The sequence below is a fragment of the Pristiophorus japonicus genome, chromosome 1 (genome assembly GCF_044704955.1).
Source record: "Pristiophorus japonicus isolate sPriJap1 chromosome 1, sPriJap1.hap1, whole genome shotgun sequence".
In the NCBI taxonomy this organism is placed as follows: Eukaryota; Metazoa; Chordata; class Chondrichthyes; family Pristiophoridae; genus Pristiophorus; species Pristiophorus japonicus.
In genome coordinates this window covers 41044775-41066845 of record NC_091977.1, presented here as the reverse complement: position 1 = coordinate 41066845, position 22071 = coordinate 41044775, and the positions used below count along the sequence as shown (strand labels likewise).

The window sequence follows — 22071 nt, the reverse complement described above, 5'->3', positions numbered from 1 at the left end:
GTTACAGCCACTTGACTCAGTCACCAGTACAGCAATCCCCGTTTAAAACCCACAAACACCCAGGGAAAAAAAACAATGATCGATTTCAAGCAGACAATCAGATCTTACGATCAAAAAAATCCTGACAAGTGGTGCTTGTAGAACCCAAGAACCATCTTTCTTCATCACTAGCTCCAAATACCGAGCCTTGCTGCTGATGCGAGATGAACGCGCCCCCTTAGCTGTCCGGCTAGAAAATGCGTGCATGTATGGACATTGGGTAAGGATTGCATCAGGATCTACGGTCAGGCTGTGAGGCCACTTGTAGTCAAATAGCCTGCCATTACTCAAGTGTGGATGGTCAGACATGAAGGATGGTCACTTTGGCGAGTGGATGATTGGCCCCCGTTGAACTTGGCTATGACGCCATCTCCTCCCCGCTGCGGTCAAACAGTTTTCTAACACTGTGTGAGCTCAGCTGCGAGAGAAACGGAGTCTCGGCCGAAGCAGCACAAGGGCAGCTAATGGCCGTGAAACCCAGGCTGCAGCACCAGCCGCTGTCTGCAGGAGATATGGGAGACAAGTGAGAGTGAAAAACACACACACACACACAAACACAACACCCACAGGAGCTCAACGCTTCGTTTGCTTTCAACATCCCTGCGCCGCACACACACACGGACAAATTACAGGGCACTTTGTGACTGGCAGCATTTGCTAAGTACCTGCAATAGATTTTCAGATGGGGCCTGAAAACTCCCTGTTCTGGTGTCGGGACTTCTCCTCAGCTCTTGATTAATGGCAATTATGCAGAAGTTAGTGGAAGAAAGCTGCTAGGGAGACTGCAATCAGTAATGTTTGACAGTCCCTCTCCTGTGATAAAGAAGAGAGCTTTGCGCTGTCATAAAGTAACCAAATGGCTTTTCCCACCCAAAGCAAGGTCAGGTCCCACTTCTGATGATTGCGCTCAACAGGAACGAAACATTTAAATGCTTTCCCAGCTCCAGCCCTCAACCTTATCATTAATCCAAATGGTCTTGTTTAAATAAGCCTGCCTTTTAGTACATCCCTAAACAAAGATTGTAGTTATTGTTATTGTTATTGTTAGAGACTTGCCCCCTCCCTGCTGCCCCCACCCGCCATCAGCACAACACTCCCTCAAGGTCAATAAACTGCTGATTAAAACAGCACCAGAATGCCCCCCACCCCCTCCCATTGGATGGTGAATTGTGATAATATATTCGAGTCGGGGGGAGAGGGGGGCGGTGGACATCTGGGATGTAACTGTTAACACATCATTCCTGCACTATCAACGCCTAATGAATCATTTGGCTGGCATTTGGGATGAGAATGGGAAAGGTCACCGAGTTGCAGTTTCAAGGGAAAATGGATGGAATAATTGAATTCAAACCCCTTTCTTCCAAATCGCTGCTACAACTCTTACATAATAATAATTTGGGGGGGCTCATTCAGTTATGGCAAATCAGTGGCTCTGAATATGGTGTAAAACACACATCCATCAAAATCAGGGCAAATGCTCTGCACAAACCCAGCACAGGTGCACCGCCTAGGTTAATGCTCGCTGAACCACTGAGAGTGATTTACACTATTCGCGCTAAACTGGTTTTCACCAACTTCTGCTTAGTTCTTATAATATCTCGTCCCAGTCATTAAACATCACAAGTGAAGTTGCATGGAATGACCCACTCTCAACTGTTTTGCCTGTTCTGAAGACAATGAATCATAGTCTTACAGCACTGAAGGAGGTCATTAAGCCCATCGTCTCTGAGCAAGAGCTAGCCAATTAGTCCCACTCCACTGCTCGTTCCCCATAGACCTGCAAATTTCTCTTTTTTTAGTATTTATCCAATTCCCTTTAGAAAGTTACTATTGAATCTGCAATCTCTGCAGGTCAAAAGTTATTAGAAAGCAATTATATATACAGGAACTGCATGGCAGGCCAGCCATATTAATGAAGATAGACTTGCATTTATATAGCGCCTTTCTCAACCTCAGGATGTCACAAAATGCTTCACAATTAATTAAGTAATTACTTTTTGAAGTGTAGTCACTGTTGTAATATAGGAAAGACAGCAGCCAGGTCCCACAAACAGCAACGAGATGGTCATTTTTTAGGTGCTGGTTGAGGGATAAATATTATCCAGGCACCACGGAGAACTCCACGACTCTGCTTCAAATAGTGCCATGGAATCTTTTACATCCACCTGAGAGAGCGCTTGGTTTAACATCTCATCTGAGAGACGGCATCTCCAACAGCGCAGCACTCCCTCAGCACTGCACTGGAGTGTCAGGTTACATTTTGTGCCCAAGTCACTGGAGTGGGACTTGAACCCACAATCTCCTCAAACCAGGAGGCCAGAGTGCTACTCACCGAGCCACGGCTGACACAAAGCTTGATGTAGGTCCAAAGTGTCACACCCGAAAAATCAATCCTTCTTTTCCGGTAACAGATCGAATCGCTGCGCATTTCTGCAGTTTCCTCTTTTCATCTGTAATCCGGCGCGGGTTGTCCAGATTCAGAGAGGCATCAAAAGGTAGCCAGCCGCCTTTAGCATTCTGACTCGCTGCTGCTGAGAGATACGATCAATTTTCTGGTGACCTTTTCCTGAACAGTATATTTCTTTTTGAAATTTCTGATCCCAGTGCAGCTATTTCCTGCAGTGGTGAGGAGTTGGATTGATCCTAAGAAATGAGTACCACAGAGCCTCGGGGGGATCTTTGCGGGCATGTTGCTAGCAGTTTCAAAAAGAAAATGAGTGAAGAAAATGATCAACTGTGGAACCCGATAAGGTCTATTTCTGCTACCCAACTCCCACTGCACTGAAACTAGCCCTGGACTCCATATCAAGTGCTGGAACAGAGGAACAGAGGAATACTGACACAGGCACCGACTTCCAGGAAGATATGGTGCCCTGCAAAATGCTGCCTTGTATATTTAAATGGGTTATTATGGTCTGAAGCCTCTTGCATCTCCAGGCTGACTATGGTCAGGTGAGCTGATCTTCCATCTTTAGCTTGGAGCTGGTCGCTAAGTAATGCAATGCACTTCATCAGTTTAAAGAAAGACTTACATTTATATGGCGCCTTTCACAACCTCAGGACGTCCAAAAGCATTTTAAACCTAATGAAGTACAGTCACTGGGTTGTAATGTCAGAATCATGGCAGCCAATTTGCACACAGCAAGGTCCCACAAACAGCAATGTGTCCATGACCAGATAATATGTTTCTCAGGTGAGGGATAAATATTGGCCAGAGCACAGAAGATAACTCCTCTGCTTTCCTTCAAGTAGTGTCACTGGGTAACTGTGGGGAGGTGGCCAAAGTACGTCACTTTCCCGTGACCACGGGTATGGAAGCACCTTGTGCTCTCTGATTGCATCTCGATCTTCCATGGTGTTGGCACTCTTTGCAGTCATGTAAACGCAAGAGAAAGTAGCCAGCCTTGCTCGGAGTCTCACCTGCTGACAGTTGTGCTGATGCCTGGTTAGCGGAGAATGACTTTGATCTGAATAATTCATCCCGAGTTAGGAAATGCACAAATAATGCAGGTAATGTTTTCCAGAATAATCGAAGTCTCAGTCCATGTAATCACAAGCTGCCAGGTTGCCTTTCTTCAGATGGAATGGCAGCCAGACAAGAAACCAGCTGCTGACCCTAGAATAATCTCAGAGGGTGACGGGTCACCATCACCATCACATCTCTTCATTTTCACCCGTGATCATACTGGAGTACATTTTCACAGAGGTTACCAGGTCCCTGGTACCTCACCCAATGGCCATCTATAGTTACGGCCTTAAGACAGTGACTGTGGGCACATTATTCAGCCATAATGGCCATCAGAGCCAAGTCTGACGTTGCCCAACATTGACGCACATGCAGCCCCCGCCAGAAGTAACTGGTTTCCCGAAAGCATCTCCTCAGAACTGTCAGCCCGCCTTTCTGAAGCTCTACCTGCATCTCAGCCCTGTGGAGAACGCAGGCTCCCAGGGGGGAAGCTGACTGAGCCACTTAGCGTGCTGAAATATTAAATAACTAGTCCCATGTGTGGGTCCCGCTCAGCTTTGATTCCCAATGGAAAGTCACAGGGGATTGACACAGTGCATTTGTGCTAGGCAGCTGCCAATCCCTTGGTGGGAGATTAGGACTCTCGGGTAAAATAACACCATCTAAATAACTCACTATCAGTTGCATCAACGGCTGAAATGGCAAATTGCACAAGCAGAGTTGCTACCTTATGTCTCGGACAACGACTGAGAAGGGCGCATGCATCAAAAAATAATCCAAGCTTCCCAATTCCATGGACAGGTCAGGTAATCCTGCCCCTTATCCTCAGTGGGTAAGTAGGTCATGCACTGCATTACTGAGCAACACAGGGCTGACATGTAAATGGTTTGCTGCTTGGTCTGTGCTGATTCAGACGATCACAGCCAGGTTGCTACTTTTTGTCATGGTGGTGAGGCGTGGGGAACTGGCCACTTATGCCAAAGTCAGAGAAGGACAGAATCTTCTTCAGCCGTGGTTGCCCCCATAAGTGAATAGCCCGACTCTCACTGTTCAGGATCACCCATGATGAATGGCCACCTGGGCGAGTTATTGGGAGGTAGGGTTGCCCATGGAGCCGTACCCCAGTAGGAACCACCAACTTCAGGCGACCAGGGCCATGGACAAAGGGACCAACTGGAGAAGAAATATTGGCCTTAGTAATGTGAAGGGGTGGCTGAAACAGAGAAAGGAAAATCTGACATCAAAACAGAAAAGGCTGGAAACGCTCAGTACCTCAAGCAGCATCTGTGATGAGGTAGGTAGGGTTCGCGTTTCAGGTCAATGAACTTTCGTCAGATGGGATAGCAGGCTGGTGTGCAACGGCCACCACACGTTAAAAAAATCCACGCACAGGCATCTTCCACCCTTCAACATGTAATTCGGGATCTGGAATATTAGGTCCTTCATTGAAACACCTGTGAACTCATCCCTTTTCGGCGTGGAAGCAAGTCATACTCGATGCGAGGGATCGCCTAAGTAGTAGTAGTGCAGATAACTAGTCTTAATACCCTGTTGGGTAGGGGGATAGATCAGCCAGAATCACTGCTCCTGACTGCAAGTGCAAGATGACAAATTGATTCGGCTTGCCCGTGATTCCCCTCCTGGCCAAATGGCCGACTCCTGCACCTATTTTCTATATTCCTTCCCTAAAGGACATTAGTGAACCAGATAGGTTTTTACAACAATCTGGTAGTTACATGATTACTGATGCTAGCTTTTTATTCCAACTTTAATTAACTGTATTTAAATTCCATGTTGGGATTTGAACTAATGTCTTAGTCCAGGCCTCTGGATTACTAGACCAGTAACATAACCACTATGCTACGTAGCCACAATTTAATCTGAATAGCCATCTGCACTATAACTGCCCACTTCGCCACACGCTGTAACGTAAATGAAAAGCTTCTCCTCCAACAGGATGTCTTGTCACTTTTGTTGATGTATCTGCCGTGTTCCCCTTCACACACAATTATTATTCTTTGGAGTTAGCACGTGTTGAGCCACAGAGACTCCTGCATCTCAGTGTTGGGGATCTGTACAATGCAGCCCACGCAATTTGTCTTACTGACAGAAACCACAATAACGAAGTCCTGCCAAGAGCAGTTGCACAGCTGATGAAACATTGGTCTTGGTAAGAGTGCACTCGTTCATAATTAAACATGTGGGGGGAAGATTTTCCGTCAGTTACATCAGTGCAATCCGGGCGGATTCGGCCGAACCAGCGCAAACGATTGAGGGATTTTAAAGGCAAGCGGGTTACGCCGAAACCCACGAAGGCTCATGTTTTCCGTGAACTTTTGCGCTGGTTCAAAATTCAATTCCCGGCCATAGAACTGGCCACGCAACCAGGCCGGAATTGCCAGATTGCGCTGGTTCGGGAGCGCTCTTCAAATTGCGCTCATTTGCTTAGGCGCACAGGCACTAGTCGACACGTTTTAAAAGACTTTTCATATCAAAAAATATTTAATCTACGAAGAAACTGACGAGTGCACGCTAAATGAAACTATTAAATGGTTCAGTATAGATTTTTAAAGTCATTTGCAGTGATTTAAAATCTGGTTACTCACAGTTGAAGGATTGGATACTGTTATTAAAAATGCTTATTTTTGGAGATAACCTCATTTTCAGCTTACATTAACAGGCTACCACTCTTAAATACACCAAGGAATGCCTTTCAATGGAAAAGAGAAACAATCACTGTATTACGCAGCCCGATTGCTCTGGTTGATGGAAGATTTTACATCTGTGATCGTGCAAATAATTCTTATCGGAAACTTGAACCGCAACAACTTTCAGGCGCAATTTCAAGCACATTTGGGGCGCAATTACCCGATTGTGCCCAAAGCAGAAACTCTACCATGTGGTCTTTTTTAAAAAAATTCACCGGCATTATTAATCATCTGCTTCCTGGCTGAGCCACTCGGGCTGGAAGGACAAGCAGACATCTATCTCCATGACCTCCGCCACTCCGACCTGCCAGCAGGGGGAGCTGAAGTACAACAGCCGGGAGACACAAACACAACCCAATTTCTGTCCCCCCTCAGCTGAACAATAATTCTCTCTGTACCCCGGGGGCTGCACCCCGGACACCGTTGCCAACTTCCCCACCTGGAATCAAAGCAGGATCTGCAGTACTTCAAGCCCTTGATATTGCAGCTCCCAGCAGTGAGCGAGGTATATTTATTAAGTGGCAGATTATGAGCAGCACATGTTTTTATTTAATGTACTATGCACTGTCTGGATACTGATTCAGGAGAGAGGTGGACCAATAGGCAGTCAGGCCAGCTCACTCATCCGCTAAGTGGTAGCAACAACTTAAAAATACTCTTACATAGAGAATATAAAAAATATCAAAGTATAAAATTACAGTGAGTCAGCATTGCCTTTAAGCAGCACAGCTTTTACAAGGGATATTGCCAGCAGTAGTCTCTAACAGTCTTATTTGGCAGCTGATATATTTCCCTTGCTTGCTAACTTGGGCAGAAAAGTAGATTAATAAAATAAACAAAGCCGCTTTCACTTTAAGTCCACTTATTTGCCAAACATATCAAAATATACTGGTGATTCTGCTACCAAGTTCTGAGAACAGACCCCTCATGAATTCCACGACCATACCTTCAAGCAGGTACCACCGATTACAACACAACTTAACTGCACACACAAGTCAACAAGCAGCCACAGATATTAAGCTTCATTTCCTACTTTATCAGCAAGTTGAGCTGTTCCAAAAAGAAATAGATAAAGTCATTAAACTTCAACTCAGGTTTAAAAATGATTTTTTTTGCTCCAAATCGTGTTGTGACACAGACTGCATGTCTCGCTATGATTTTTTTTTAATGTCCAATTTCTTTCCAGATCAACTCTAACGCCAAAGATCACTTTGCGCCAATATATTTGATCTTAGGCCAAAAGGCCGAGAGGCGAAGTTGCACCGTTCCTGGAAATATTGCAATACCAGGTCGGTGCATGGAGTGGACGGGGCAAGCCCCGGTTCCAGCTCCCTGTCCAAAAAACAATTTAATATCAGGTCCCCATAGGGGATATTAAACTGATAACAGATACTACACTTGATATTAGCCAAAAGGCCGAGAATCATGTCTCCCTCCCGCCCCAGGGGCTCCCATTACCAAAACGTTAAGTCCTGGTGCAAGGTTGTAGGGATCTTGGACTCGACTTTTCTTTCAGGTTATGCTGGTTCTGGAACTTACATCAGAGTAGCCGCTTAGTTACAATAAGCAAAAAAAAATGAATCTCCCTTAGCTGCATATTCTAATGAGGGCGCTGTCCAATACCTACAGCTGCTAAACCACTTTATAACTACATTTAATCAATCACTTCATAACATACACTTATGTAAAGGCAAAAGAAAATCACACACACTGCTCCAACTTCTCTGGAAATAATTAGGAAGCGATCACAAGCTGAACACGAGTCTTTATATTGTACCGTCTTGAAAGCTTTGTGTGTTAAATTTATGCAAACAACTTCACATGTAACATGTGCCCAATCTTTAATTTATTCCAAATGGGTTAAAGCAATAGAAAACCTCCTTGTACTTTACATGATAATATAAAAGTCGATTCTGATTCAGATTACTTTTGCACTCCTCCTCCTCCCCCCACCCGCCCACCAACACACACACACCACACACACTCCCTCCCTGCAAAGCACTCCCCGGGCGGGATAACATGCGCTGGCAACAAGAGATATTAATGACTCTACACACTGCCAAGAATCACTGTTTATCCTGGCCTGCCTACCGGGTCAAACCGCTAAGCAGCTGGTCACCCACCTTTCTCCGCCGATTCTTCTCTCACTGTGTGAGCAGAACAGAGAGGCTCGCACACTGTCTGTGGCTTTGCCCAACACTATCCTGGATCACATTACACAGGCCGGCTCCGGGGGAGCGGGGGGACCTGCAGTCAGTCAGGATAGGCTGAAGCTCCCAGCTGTTTATCCCAGTCACGAAGAGAGAGAGAGAGAGGGTTGGGCTAAACTACCTTTAACCTTTTTTTAAAAAAAAGACGAGGTTAAAATAATATCAAGGAGCAGGCAATTCACAATCTCCTTTAACCCCGGTGACTATTGTGGGATGGTGGCGAGGAGGGAGGGGGAGGATCCGCAGCAGGAGTGAAAGATCAGCAGTGGATCACTTTGTGCTGGAGGGGGATAGGGTGACAGTTTGCTTGGGACGAGCTGCATGCGTGCCTGGACTGCTCTGGATCAGTCCCCCGCCCCGTTTATTCAAGACAGTTGGGTTTTCCAACAGGTCCATTTCAATTTTGTTCTACATGTCTGAATCCAACTAAATTAGTTTTGTCTGCACGCTCAAGCAGTAGATCAATTGCATCTGTTTGCTCTCTGGGACTGAATTAATAAAATATGAGACAGAATTAGACTGTAGGTACAGTATGCTCAAATCTGTCTCCATCAGTCTATAATAAACCAGTTTATATTCAAAACTCTTCTCTGTGATCCAGCATTTTCTCAATCTGACTGCTGAGAATTAGATTTCAGCTTCAGATGCTACATTGAAAACAATCTCGCTGATTATTTTCTCCCCGTTCCCTCATAATGTGCATTGTTACTGGCCATTCCACTTACATTCCAGCTTTAACGTGAGGCATTGTGCAACCCTACTTTTTGCTCTCGCACCATGTTTAAATTGACCTCACAGGATACACTTCAGTGTGAAGTGGTGGATCCTGCTCCATGTTTTGGAAAGAATGGGGCTGCCATCATATAGATTTGAACTTGGGACTGTCCAGCTTTTGAAGCAAACTGCGTGGAAATTGTCACCAGATGCCCAGTTTTTAAATTGGAAGTCTGTCGTTCTAATTCCTTCTGGGTCTCGCGATGTAGGCCAGGGTATCCAAACTGGACCATTTCTGGGCTGCACGCCCCAACAATCTGGCACACTCAACAAAAACAACAGCTACTTGCATTTATATAGAATCACAGAACGACACAGCACAGAAGGCAGGCATTCGGCCCATCGTGCCCGTGCCACCCTTTTGGTAGAGCTCTCCAATTAATCCCACTCTCCTGCCCTTTCCCCATAACCCTGTAAATGTTTCCCTTCAAGTATTTATCCCATTCCCTTCTGAAAGTTATGATTGAATCTGCTTCCTCCACCCTTTCAGGCAGTGCACTCCAGATCATCACAACTCACTGTGTGAATAAAAATCCTCATGTCACCTCTGGTTCTTTTGTCAATCATCTTAAATCTGTGTCCTCTGGTTACTGATCCTTCTGCCACAGGAAACAGTTTTCCTTCTCAAAACCATTCAAGATTTTGAACAGTTATCAAGTCTCCTCTTAACCTTCTCTGCTCGAAGGAGAACAGCCCCAGCTTCTCCAGTCTATCCACATAACTTTGCTCCCTCATCATTGGTACAATTCTAGTAAATCTTTTCTCCACCCTGTCTAAGGTCTTGACAGCTTTTAAAATGTGCTGCCCAGAATTGAACACAATATTCCAGCTGAGGCCTAACCAGTGTTTTATAAAGGTTTAGCATCATTTCCTTGATTTTGTACTCTATTCCTCTATTAATAAAGCCAAGGATCCTATCTGCTTTTTTTAAATACCGCCTTCTCAACTTGTCCTGCCCTTTCAAAGGTTTGTGTACATACACCTCCAGGTTTCTCTGTTCCTGCATACCCTTTAAAACTGTACCATTTAGTTCATATTGCCTCTCCTCATTCTTCCGATCAAAGCGTTTCACTTCAAACATCTCTGCGTTAAATTTCATCTGCCACGTGTCTGCCCATTTTTACCAGTCTGTGTCCTCCTGCTCAATTCCTTATTGTTTATGACATTTCCAAGTTTTGTATTATCTGCAAACTTTGAAATGATGCCCTGTATACTCAAGTCCACGTCATTAATATATATCAAAATGAGCAGTGGTCCCAACACCGACCCCTGGATACCTCCCTCTAGTCTGAAAAACAAGCGTTCACCACTGCTCTCTGCTCTCTGTCCATTGGCTAATTTTTTATCCATGCTGCGATTGTCCCTTTAACCCTATGAGCCTCAATTTTGCTAACAAATCTATTATGTGGTACTTTGTCAAATGCCTTTTTAAAGTCCAACTGGACTACCCACTGTCAAGTGTTATGGGGAGCGGGCAGGGAAATGGAGCTGAGGCCAAGATCAGATCAGCCATGATCTTATTGAATGGCAGAGCAGGCTCGAGGGGCCAAATGGCCTACTCCAGATCCTATTTCTTATGTTCTTATGTTCCCATCAACCCACTCGGTTACTTCATCAAAGAACTCAATCAAGTTAGTCAAACACTATTTGCCTTTAATAAATCCGGGTTGACTTATTTATTAGCCCATACTTTTCCAAATCCCAATTAATTTTGTCCCGGATTATTGTCTCTAAAAGTTTTCCCGCCACTGATGTTAGGCTGACTGGCCTGTAATTACCAGGTTTATCCGTCTCTCCTTTTTGAACACGGGAGTAATATTTGTAATCCTCCAGTCCTTTGGCACCACCCCCATATCTAAAGAGGATTGTAAGATTGTGGCCAGAGCCTCCGCAATTTCCACCCTTACTTCCCTCAGTGACCGAGGATGCATCTCATCTGCGCCAGGCGACTTTTCTACTTTGAGGACTGTCAACCAGTTAAGTACCTCCACTTTATGTATTTTTATCCTATCCAATATCACTACTGCCTCCTCCTTTACTGCTGCATTAGTAGCATCCTCTTCTCTCGTGAAGATGGATGCAAAATACTCATTTAGTGCCTCAGCCATGCCCTCTGACTCCACAAGATGATTTCTTTTTTGATTCCTAATTGACCCCAGCCTTCCTTTGACTACCCTTTTACTATTTATGTGATTATAAAAGACTTTTCGGTTCCCTTTTATGTTAGCTGCTAATCTATTCTCACTCTCCCTCTTTGGCCCACTTATTCCCTTTTTTAGATCTTCTCTGTACTTGTTATATTCAGCTTGGTTCTCGACTGTATTATTAACCATACAATTTTCATAAGCCTCCTTTTTCTGTTGCTGATGGGCTAGAATTTCCAAACAACCCGCCAGCGCCTGATTGCCGCCCAAAAGACCACTGATTATCACTGAAAAATTCCCCCCAAAAAAGAAAAAAATTCGCCCAGCGAACAAAATGGGCGTTGCACCCCAATTCTTGGTGAAAAAATGGAATCTTGGGCCGATTGGACGATTCTTAAAGAAAATGGGCGATAATTAATAAATTTACTAAAAATGTACACCGAGGCTGCGAGTTGGAGGAGAAAAACACAAAAAATATTTTTTCAAAAAACATAAAATAAAAAAATAAAAATCATAAAAACATTCTCAGGACCCTTTTCACTTAAATCGCTACAAGAGAACTTTAAAATGATGAGTAAAAAAACAATTATTTACCTTTTTCTTGCAGGGCTACTCACCTGCCGCCCAGCTCCGCTGATCCTTGTGGGCGTTTAACAAAAATATTTACCTACGGGTTACCGCTGAGCCCAAAATCGCACCATGACAATCTGTGGACGGTGCACGCCGGCGGTTCGCTCCCCAGCGACACTTCAAAACCGCCGGCGTAACTCAGCTGGGCAATTTCTTGCCAACCCGGTTATCGCCCAAAACGGCCAATACCGCCGAGAAACCGGGCGGTGAACCAATGTAAATTCGAGCCCCATATCATCCAGAGAACTCTAGCTATGGATGCCTTTCTTTTCCCCCTCCTGGTAATGTGTGCACTCTATACCCGAACCATCTCCTCTTTGAAGGCCTCCCATTGTACAATTACTGTTTTGCCTCCCAACTTTTGATTCCAATCCACCTGGGCCAGATCCCTTTTCAACTCGCTGAAGTTAACCCTCCTCCAGTTAACAATTTTTATACTTGATTGTGTCATGTCCTTTTCCATAACTATTCTAAACCTGATGATATTACAGCTCGTTTAATGTAGTCAAATATCCCAAGGCACTTCACTGGAGCGTTATCAGACAAGATTTGACACTGAGCCACATAGGGAGATATTTGGACAGGTAGGTTGTAAGAAGGGTTTTAAAGGAGGACGGAGAGGGTAGAGAGACAGAGAGAATTAGAGAGGGAATTCCAGAAATCAGTTCTATTTGTCTTTATATTTCTCACTGGCTGGCCTAGCCGGTTCTAATGTCAAGAGCCTGGGGTTTGGACAGGGCTGTTCTTCGTACTTCTCATTTGTTCTGATGATAGGTCATCGACCTGAAACGTTAACTATGTCTCTCTCTCCGCAGAGGCTGCCTGACTCGCGCAGCTTTCCAGCATTTTCTGTTTTTATTTCCGATTCCAGCATCCGCAGTATCCTGTATTTTGCTTTTGTGTTCTGAGTACTGTTGCCTCCTGAGTGGATGCATCCTAAATCACAACACCGAGACCTGTAAGAATCATCAGCTTGTGATATATGCAAACGAATGGGAACGTTCACTTAAACTTTAAAAGGGCTGACTGTCCCAATGCATACTGGAGCGCGAGATACACATTTGGAGAATGGATATGCACCGAAGTGATCCGTAAAGATAGGTGCATCTGATGTGCCTATGATAGCATTTTCCGAATGTGTACCTCGGATAGAGACATCAGTAAGTTAAGGTTTTCAATTAAAACATTAGGCTTCAGTGCCTTGAGCGTATACTCTACCATCTCAGGCTTGTAGAGAACATAAGGTGGCAACCTGAGTGGCCAAGAGTGGGGCTGAACTTGTGGGATCACAGACGGACTCCCTGGCCATCCTGAATATCCTCCCATACAATGATTGCGGATCTATCATTCCATTGTAATCCTCGGTGATACATTCCTACCAAACCCAATCAAACTTTTCAAAAATCCCTAAAATTCCACATACTTTTAAAAAAGAACCTGTGCGTTCAACACTTTTGTTACTTAAGAAATAATTGTGTGAGGCTCCACTGCTGTGGGGAAGTCTCACTAAACAGAAGCGTTCATCAGAGCTGAGACCATAGCAACCACTGGGCCCGATTCTGACTGTACTATGAAATCCGCTGTGCCCATGAATGCATATGGATGTACAATAGATGGCATGTGAAAGGCCTGTTGCCCTGGTTACACCATTTTGTAATGCTGCCTTATTACTTCCTTCTTCCTTTTTTTTTGAACGATGGTTGACAGTAGTTCAACACTATTGAATGAAACAAGGCCAGCAAGGTGATGAGCATAACTAAATGGGTTTTTCACTTGGTTGAGTGCAGCCAACGGAGGGAGGCCTGTTGGAAGACGATTTTAATCAAGTAATTGCAGTGATCAAGTCTTTCTTTCTGTGGGATCCTGTATAACACATAGAAATTTACAACGCAGAAGGAGGCCATTCTGGCCCATTGTGTCCGCGCCGGCCAACAAAGAGCCACACATATAAACCTATGAACAATGACGGAAAGGCAAAAAGTACCCAGCCCAACCAGTCCGCCTCACACAACTGCGACACCCCTGATACTGAAACATTCTACACACCATCCCAACCGGAGCCACGTGATCTCCTGGGAGAGGCAAAAGTCAGATAAAAACCCAGGCCAAGTTAGGGAGAAAAAAATCTGGGAAAATTCTTCTCCGACCCATCCAGGCGATCGAAACTAGTCCAGGAGATTAGCCTGGCCATATTCTATTCCCTGCAGTACTTAGCATTATATCTGCTTTGTCCAACAAAAGTTCATCCAGTCTAATCCCAATTACCAGCTCTAGGTCCGTTTCACCCGGGGCCAGGGCGCCTGGAAACCAGTACCCCAGTTCACATCGGAAAGCTGCAGGTGGAGGGCACTGTCCCAAAACTAATACAGTTCTACTTGTAAATTTAAAAAAATGCCTCGACGTTTCGACACCTTTACATCTCACAAGTGTTAATGGGGCCGAAATTGCCCTCCACGGAAAATTGGGGAAGGCAATTCGAATAATCCCAAAATTTTCCGTCCGGCGGGAGTCACAGAGAAGAGCCGGCAAATTCAGCTCTTTAACTCTAACACCGCCTCCCAGCGCTTTAGGGCGTTATTTGAGGCGCTGTAGGGGCGGGTTCTGGTCAGGAGCGGGGCGTTGTCCATCAGCACGGTGCTGACTGTGTCAGTACGCACGGTAATGACGTCAGGCAATGTGGACGTGCCGCGTTGCGCTGACGCATCGCAACATCCCTCCCCTTCACTTAAAGGGGAGGGACGCAGTGAGGCCTACGTCAAGCCCACTGGGCCACCAGGGAGGGTTTCGGCCAGTCCAGTGGCCCGGCACCCAAGTGGGTGTGCCGAGCTGCCTGCTGGCCGCCCGGCCAAACCAGCAGCCACCATTGTTGGGCCGGTAAGGCCTTTCCGCTCGGGGGCAGGCGGCGGGGCCAACCCATCCGGAATTGCCCCTGGGCCGGGGGCGCTGGGAACAGGTTTCTGCTGCACCCCATGTTTCTGCCCCGCCCAGCGCTCTGACCCCTTACTGGCTGCGCGCCATCCCCTTACTACCCGGCGGCAACCCCTTATCTGCCCTGTGGGGGAAATTGCCTCGCGGTAGCACCAAGGCCGCCGGTTGGTGCCCCCAACAGCTTCAAGATTCAGGAAGCTGCCACTGGCTGGGCGGTGTGGCCGCCCGTAAAGGGTAGGTAACGCACCGCTGGGCCGCCATTTTGTTTCATTTGTTAATGTAGAGGGCAATTTCCCCCACCCATATATGTTAACAAATTCTACTGCAATCCACCTGCATTTAAATGCTGTATAATGTTCCAGTCAGACAACAGCGACTATTTAGATACGCGACCATTTAGCTATGCCAGCCCCCTAAAACAAATGTGTAGCTGATTCAGCCGTGAATATAAAACACAGTTTTCACTATGCGCTTAAAATATATTTTGGCCCCACATGTCATAGATAACATTTTACACGGCCCAAATGTGCTGTTATTACCTGCCTCTTTCCTGCTACTGTAATACATCAAGATAATACATCAATTTCATTCCAATTGCTGTGGAATTTACCCATGCTCCTTAGCTACAGAGAAACTGCTCCATAATCATTGGGGATTATGGAGTTTTTTCACTCTTCGCAAAATTGGTCAGCTGTGCCTCCAATTAGTATGAAACATCAAAGGTGGGTGAGGAATTTCAGTGAAAGAAAATAAAGATTTGCATTTATATAGCACCTTTCACGACCACCGGATATTCCAACGTGCTTTACAGCCAATGAAGAACTTTTGAAGTGTAGTCACTGTTGTAATGTAGGAAACACGGCAGCCAATTTGCGCACAGCAAGCTCCCACAAACAGCAATGTGATGATAACCAAATAGTCTGTTTTAATGATGCTGATTGAGGGATAAATATTGGTCGGAACACAAGGGATAATTCCTCTACTTTTCTACGAATAGTGCAATGGGTTCTTTTACGTACACCCGAGAGAGCAGAGCTGGCCTCGGTTTAACGTCTCATCCAAAAGACGGCATCTCTGAAAGTGAAGGACTCCCTCAGTGTTGCGCTGGTGTGTAAGACTACATATTTGTGCTCAAGTCTCTGGAGAGGGTCTTGAATCCACAACCTTCTGACTCAGAGGCAAGGATGCTGCCAACTGAGCCACAGCTGACACTCAAAAAGAACTGAGAAGGCAAAAGTGAAAACTCTGGAATTATTTGCAAAACAATTAGATGCCACAATGGGAGACTTTGAGTCATTCTGGATGGATAAACTAAAATGAGCTGAGTTGTCTTTCTCATCCGTTTGTAACAAAATCATGACCCCCTCGTGCTCGTGCTGACTGCCAGCACTTTGCCAAACTCATAGTGGCAACGGTGGATTCCAGCAGAGCTGCTGATTGTTTACAGATGGATACAAATCATTGGTCAGGCTGCAGTTCGACTGTGGTGGCCAATTTCCAGTTCCCGACTTGAGAAAAGATGCAAAAGTGCAGAGTTTTGAGTTATAAGCAGAGAAGAGAGAAACTGACTTTCTTTGCATTTGATCAAAGGTTAAGAGTAGATTTGATAGAGGCATTCAAAATTATGGCGCTGTGAATCAGGAAAAACAACTTTCACTGGTTGGAGAATTAGTAACTGAAGGCCATCAATTTAAGATCATCGCCGAAAGAACAAAGGAACAAGTTCGAAGACAAAGAGGGTTATTAGGCCGTGGAATCTCCTACCAGAATAGCGTTGAAGAGGAAAGTGGATAAATATTTGAGAAATAAGTAAGGGGGAAAGGGACTAAGTAGCTCTGACTTTCAAAGAAAGATGGGAACACATGCACCACCATCTGCAAGTTCCCGTCCAAGTCACACAGCATCCTGACTTGGAAATATATTGCCGTTCCTTCATCGTCGCTGGGTCAAAATCCTGAAATTCCCCCCTTAACAGCACGATGGGGGTACATTCACCACACGGACTGCACCGGTTCAAGAAGGTGACTTGAGGAAGGACATTCTTGCTATTGAGGGAGTGCAGCGAAGGTTCACCAGACTGATTCCCGGGATGGTGGAACTGACATATCAAGAAAGATTGGATCAACTGAGCTTGTATTCACTGGAGTTCAGAAGAATGAGAGGGGACCTCATAGAAACGTTTAAAATTCTGATGGGTTCAGACAGTTTAGATGCAGGAAGAATGTTCCCAATGTTGGGGAAGTCCAGAACCAGAGGTCACAGTCTAAGGATAAGGGGTAAGCCATTTAGGACCGAGATGAGGAAAAACGTCTTCACCCAGAGAGTGGTGAATCTGTGGAATTCTCTACCACAGAAAGTTGTTAAGGCCAATTCACTAAACATATACAAAAAGGAGTTAGATGTAGTTCTTACTACTAGGGGGATCAAGGGGTATGGCGAGAAAGCATGAATGGGGTACTGAAGTTGCATGTTCAGCCATGAACTCATTGAATGGCGGTGCAGGCTCGAAGGGCCGAATGGCCTACTCCTGCACCTATTTTCTATGTTTCTATGTTCTATGTTTCTCATGGGCAATTTGGGATGGGCAATAAATGCTGGCTTTGCAAGCGACACCCACATCCAGTGAATGAATAAAACATAGAGCTAGCACAGGGTTGGTGGACTGAATGGCCTCCTGTGCTGCAAAGTATTATGATTCTATAAAACTAGATGGCCATTCGAGTCTACCTGATTTAATTAAGCACAGCTTGCCTGAGTTGCTAGTATTTCCACCTGAGTCAAATGGTTATGGGTTCAGGCCCCAATCCACGTCTTGAGGACACAATCTAACCGGACACAGCAGTGCTATGCTGAGTGAGTGCTACATTTTTGGAGCTGCCATCTTTCAGATGGGAGATGAAATCTCGGTGTCAGCCGTGGAACAGTGGGTAGCACTCTCACTTCTTGAGCACATAAATCTAGGCTGACACTCCAGTGCAGTGCTGAGGGAGCGCTGCAATGTCAGAGGTGCTGTCTTTCGGATGAGATCTTAAACCGAGGCCTGTCTGCCCTCTCAGGTGGATGTTGAAGATCCCGTAACACAATTTTGAAGAAGAGCAGGGGAGTTCTCCCCGGTGTCCGATTTATCCCTCAATCAACATAATGAAAACAGATTATCTGGTCATTATCACATTGCTGTTTGTGGGAGCTTGCTGTGCGCAAATTGGTTGCCGCGTTTCCCACATTACAACAGTGACTAACACTTCAAAAAGTACTTCATTGGCTGTGAAGCGCTTTGTGTCATCATGAGTCATGAAAGGCGTTATATAAATGTAAGTCTACTGATCTTATTGAATGGCGGAGCAGGCTGTAGTGGGGAAAATGCTTGAAACTATCATTAAGGAAGAAATAGCGGGACATCTAGATAGGAATAGTGCAATCAAGCAGACGCAGCATGGATTCATGAAGGGGAAATCATGTTTAACTAATTTACTGGAATTCTTTGAGGATATAACGAGCATGGTGGATAGAGGTGTACCGATGGATGTGGTGTATTTAGATTTCCAAAAGGCATTCAATAAGGTGTCACACAAAAGGTTACTGCAGAAGATAGAGGTACGCGGAGTCAGAGGAAATGTATTAGCATGGATAGAGAATTGGCTGGCGAACAGAAAGCAGAGAGTCGGGATAAATGGGTCCTTTTCGGGTTGGAAATCGGTGGTTAGTGGTGTGCCACAGGGATCGGTGCTGGGACCACAACTGTTTACAATATACATAGATGACCTGGAAGAGGGGACAGAGTGTAGTGCAACAAAATTTTCAGATGACACAAAGATTAGTGCAAAAGTGGGTTGTGTAGAGGACTCAGAGAGGCTGCAAAGAGATTTAGATAGGTGAAGCGAATGGGCTACGGTTTGGCAGATGGAATACAATGTCGGAAAGTGTGAGGTCATCCACCTTGGGGAAAAAAAAACAGTAAAAGGGAATATTATTTGAATGGGGAGAAATTACAACATGCTGAGGTGCAGAGGGACTTGGGGGTCCTTGTGCATGAATCCCAAAAAGTTAGTTTGCAGGTGCAGCAGGTAATCAGGAAGGCGAATGGAATGTTGGCCTTCATTGCGAGAGGGATGGAGTACAAAAGCAGGGAGGTCCTGCTGCAACTGTATAAGGTATTGGTGAGGCCGCACCTGGAGTACTGCGTGCAGTTTTGGTCACCTTACTTAAGGAAGGATATACTGGCTTTGGAGGGGGTACAGAGACGATTCACTAGGCTGATTCCGGAGATGAGGGGGTTACCTTATGATGATAGATTAAGTAGACTGGGTCTTTACTCGTTGGAGTTCAGAAGGATGAGAGGTGATCTTATAGAAACATTTAAAATAATGAAAGGGATAGACAAGATAGAGGCAGAGAGGTTGTTTCCACTGGTAGGGGAGACTAGAACTAGGGGGCACAGCCTCAAAATACGGGGGAGCCAATTTAAAACCGAGTTGAGAAGGAATTTCTTCTCCCAGAGGGTTGTGAATCTGTGGAATTCTCTGCCCAAGGAAGCAGTTGAGGCTAGCTCATTGAATGTATTCAAGTCACAGATAGATAGATTTTTAACCAATAAGGGAATTAAGGGTACGGGTAAGTGGAGCTGAGTCCACGGCCAGATCAGCCATGATCTTATTGAATGGCGGAGCAGGCTCAAGGGGTTAGATGGCCTATTCCTGTTCTGAATTCTTATGTTCTTATGTTCTTATGTAGGTGGCCAAATGGCCTACTCCTGCTCCTATTTCTCATGTTCTTAAGTCCTTTCTTTCTCTATTCCAGTGGCTCAGGTGGGTGTCATGGCACTGCCTTCTGGCATCCTCGTTAACACTGCAACAAAACAAATGGATTGGTCTTTATTTAGGCAATCTCCTGTATGAAGTGGCTGCCGATACACAAAGAAGTTATTGCACTTCAAAGCAATTCATTGCATACGAGGAGTTTTGGGTGTTTCCGAGAGATGCGGCGAAGGAGCTGTACAAACATAAATCTTTTATTGCTGCACATTGCGAGGTGATGTTGCAGACCTGCTGCTTTCATGTTTCTCTTGTGCGAGCCAAGGTTTGGCTGACGAGACCAAGGTATGACCGTGAATGACGTGGAGACAGGGTTATGACTTCGGCTCGGTCTGCCTTGGCGCCCCTAGCCCCACTGCGACACCCACCCACCCTTTCCTTCTGCGCCGAGCACTCAGAGAGAAGGTTGATCCAAATTAATTAGACGCTCACTCGAATTGGACAAGGTAGTCACACATGAAAGTCTCCCGAGAACATAAACAATAGCTTTATTCAGCAAAATTCCCTTCTGCTCTGCTGCTCCCCTCATGGAAAGCTTGGATAATTGTCATCTCTGTGCCTGGCCATCAAACACATTTTTTTTTAATAAAAAAAGGCTGCATTTTGATCGCTGTCAAACTTCCAGCCAGCCTAAACAATAATAAGATTTTTTTTTAAAAAGAGGGCTAGCAGTAATCAAGCCCAATTGAAGTTAATAAGAGGCGCTGCTGTTTTATGCAAAGGTCTAACAGTGGGGAGCCAGGGCCTGTTAGAGAGCCTTTTAGCAACACATATACAGAGCAGGTGCTCTTGCCTGTCCTACGCTGGCCTAAACAGAAAATGCAATTGATAAAAGCAGGTAAAGAGCGGCATGTGGAACAGCAACCCCATTCATTTTTGCCACCTTTCTCCTGATGGACCGCAGCTAATACAACTGCCGGCTTCTTGGTGCTGTCGGCGGCACTTAGAAATACAGCTAACGTGGTGGAGAGACCCGCTTACAACCCGTGACTGGAAGTGACAGCTTCGCGTTTGCCTGGGACCGTTTGACTGACACTCGGTGGAAACCATCATCATAAGCAGTCCCTCGAAATCGAGGAAGACTTGCTTCCACTCTAAAAGTGAATTCTCAGCTGGCTGTACAGTGCAATATGAGAATTACAGTCTCTGTCACAGGTGGGGCAGACAGTAGTTGGAGGAAAGGGTGGGTGGGGAGCCTGGTTTGCCGCATGCTCCTTCCGCGGCCTGCGCTTGTTTTCTGCATGCTCTCGGCGACGGAACCTCTGGTGCAAACAGACTGCTGTTCGGCTCGCTCTCCTCAAACCAGCCCTGCGATGGAAAAGGGGCTTAAACCTTCCACCAGAGCCTCAGGTTTACTAAAAAGCTGATTTTCATTTTAAACAATATAATTTTTGTACTGGTCATTTAGCACAAAGCATTGCACCTCACACCTCAATTTACTACATTCAGATTAGTAACCAGGCCAGTCAATCTGTGCATTAACTGCATACGCACCTCTGATCACCTCTAAAAAAATAAGCACATTGGTCTGGATAATTGGCTGGGCGTTAACAGCACACAATGTGCTCGGCTGGAATTGCTTTGTCCGTTATTTGAGTGGAAATGTGTTAACTCACTTAACAATAAATGAACAGTTCAGCATGTTCACCAGGAGAGTGGATAACAGGGATGACACGGTTAACTGTTCAACATTCTGGGCTGTGCTTTTCAACAACAACAATAATAGTTTGCATTTACATAGCAAGTGCCTTTAAGTGATTACCTCACTAAAATGTTTTAATATTTGTTCTGCACGGGTTCGGTACAATTTCCTACGGAGAAGTCGCGAACCCCGAAACACATTTAGTTCCATTCGCTTGCTTCTCGGATCGATTGCTGGAAGCTGTTCTTCCGGGCAGAATCACTTCCGTGGACTTCGACCGCTGATCTCCCGCTGTAACATTTGGCGGAAGATCGGCGGAACCCTCGGCGAAACCGGAGTGAAGACCCATTTGCTTGGAGGTTGCCACGGGAGATCGAGAGGACCCTGGTGGAAATTCTATCCCCCACCCCCAAAAAAAATCTCCCAGTCACAACAGTCCTGAAGCAGAAAATAAACCATCAAAAATAGTTTTAGATCGATCATTTCTTTTTAAATGTACTCTTAGTTTCTCCCACAGTGCTTCACGTGTGGATAAAATCAATGGGCAACTCCGACTCAGATTTTCTCCCTTTTACACGTCTCTTCTGTGGGCTTCCTATTCACAAAGTTCCAATGGTAACTTGTGAGTCTGGACAATGTCAGTAGCTAATTCTTTTACCCCCTCTCTTCGCCCGGTGATCTGCAACACATCTCGCTGCCAACATACAGAGAATAGCTGA

The 22071-nt window shown here is 45.4% G+C and overlaps 1 protein-coding gene and 1 pseudogene across 6 annotated transcripts in view; both read right to left on the bottom strand.

Moving 5' to 3' along the window:
- LOC139262996 (teneurin-3-like) overlaps nt 1-22071 on the bottom strand; it is a 924456-nt gene that overhangs the window by 425306 nt on the left and 477079 nt on the right. The window contains exon 1 of one of the 6 annotated variants that reach the window (XM_070878464.1): nt 8305-8460. The exons of 3 other annotated variants lie outside the window; for them this stretch is intronic. The gene's annotated coding sequence lies outside the window, so the exon portion shown is untranslated. Of the gene's footprint in view, nt 1-704; nt 763-8304; nt 8461-22071 lie in introns of those variants that run through there. 2 more of the 6 variants (XM_070878474.1, XM_070878481.1) reach the window with 2 other exon arrangements.
- On the bottom strand, nt 7466-7641 carry LOC139278749 (U2 spliceosomal RNA; annotated as a pseudogene).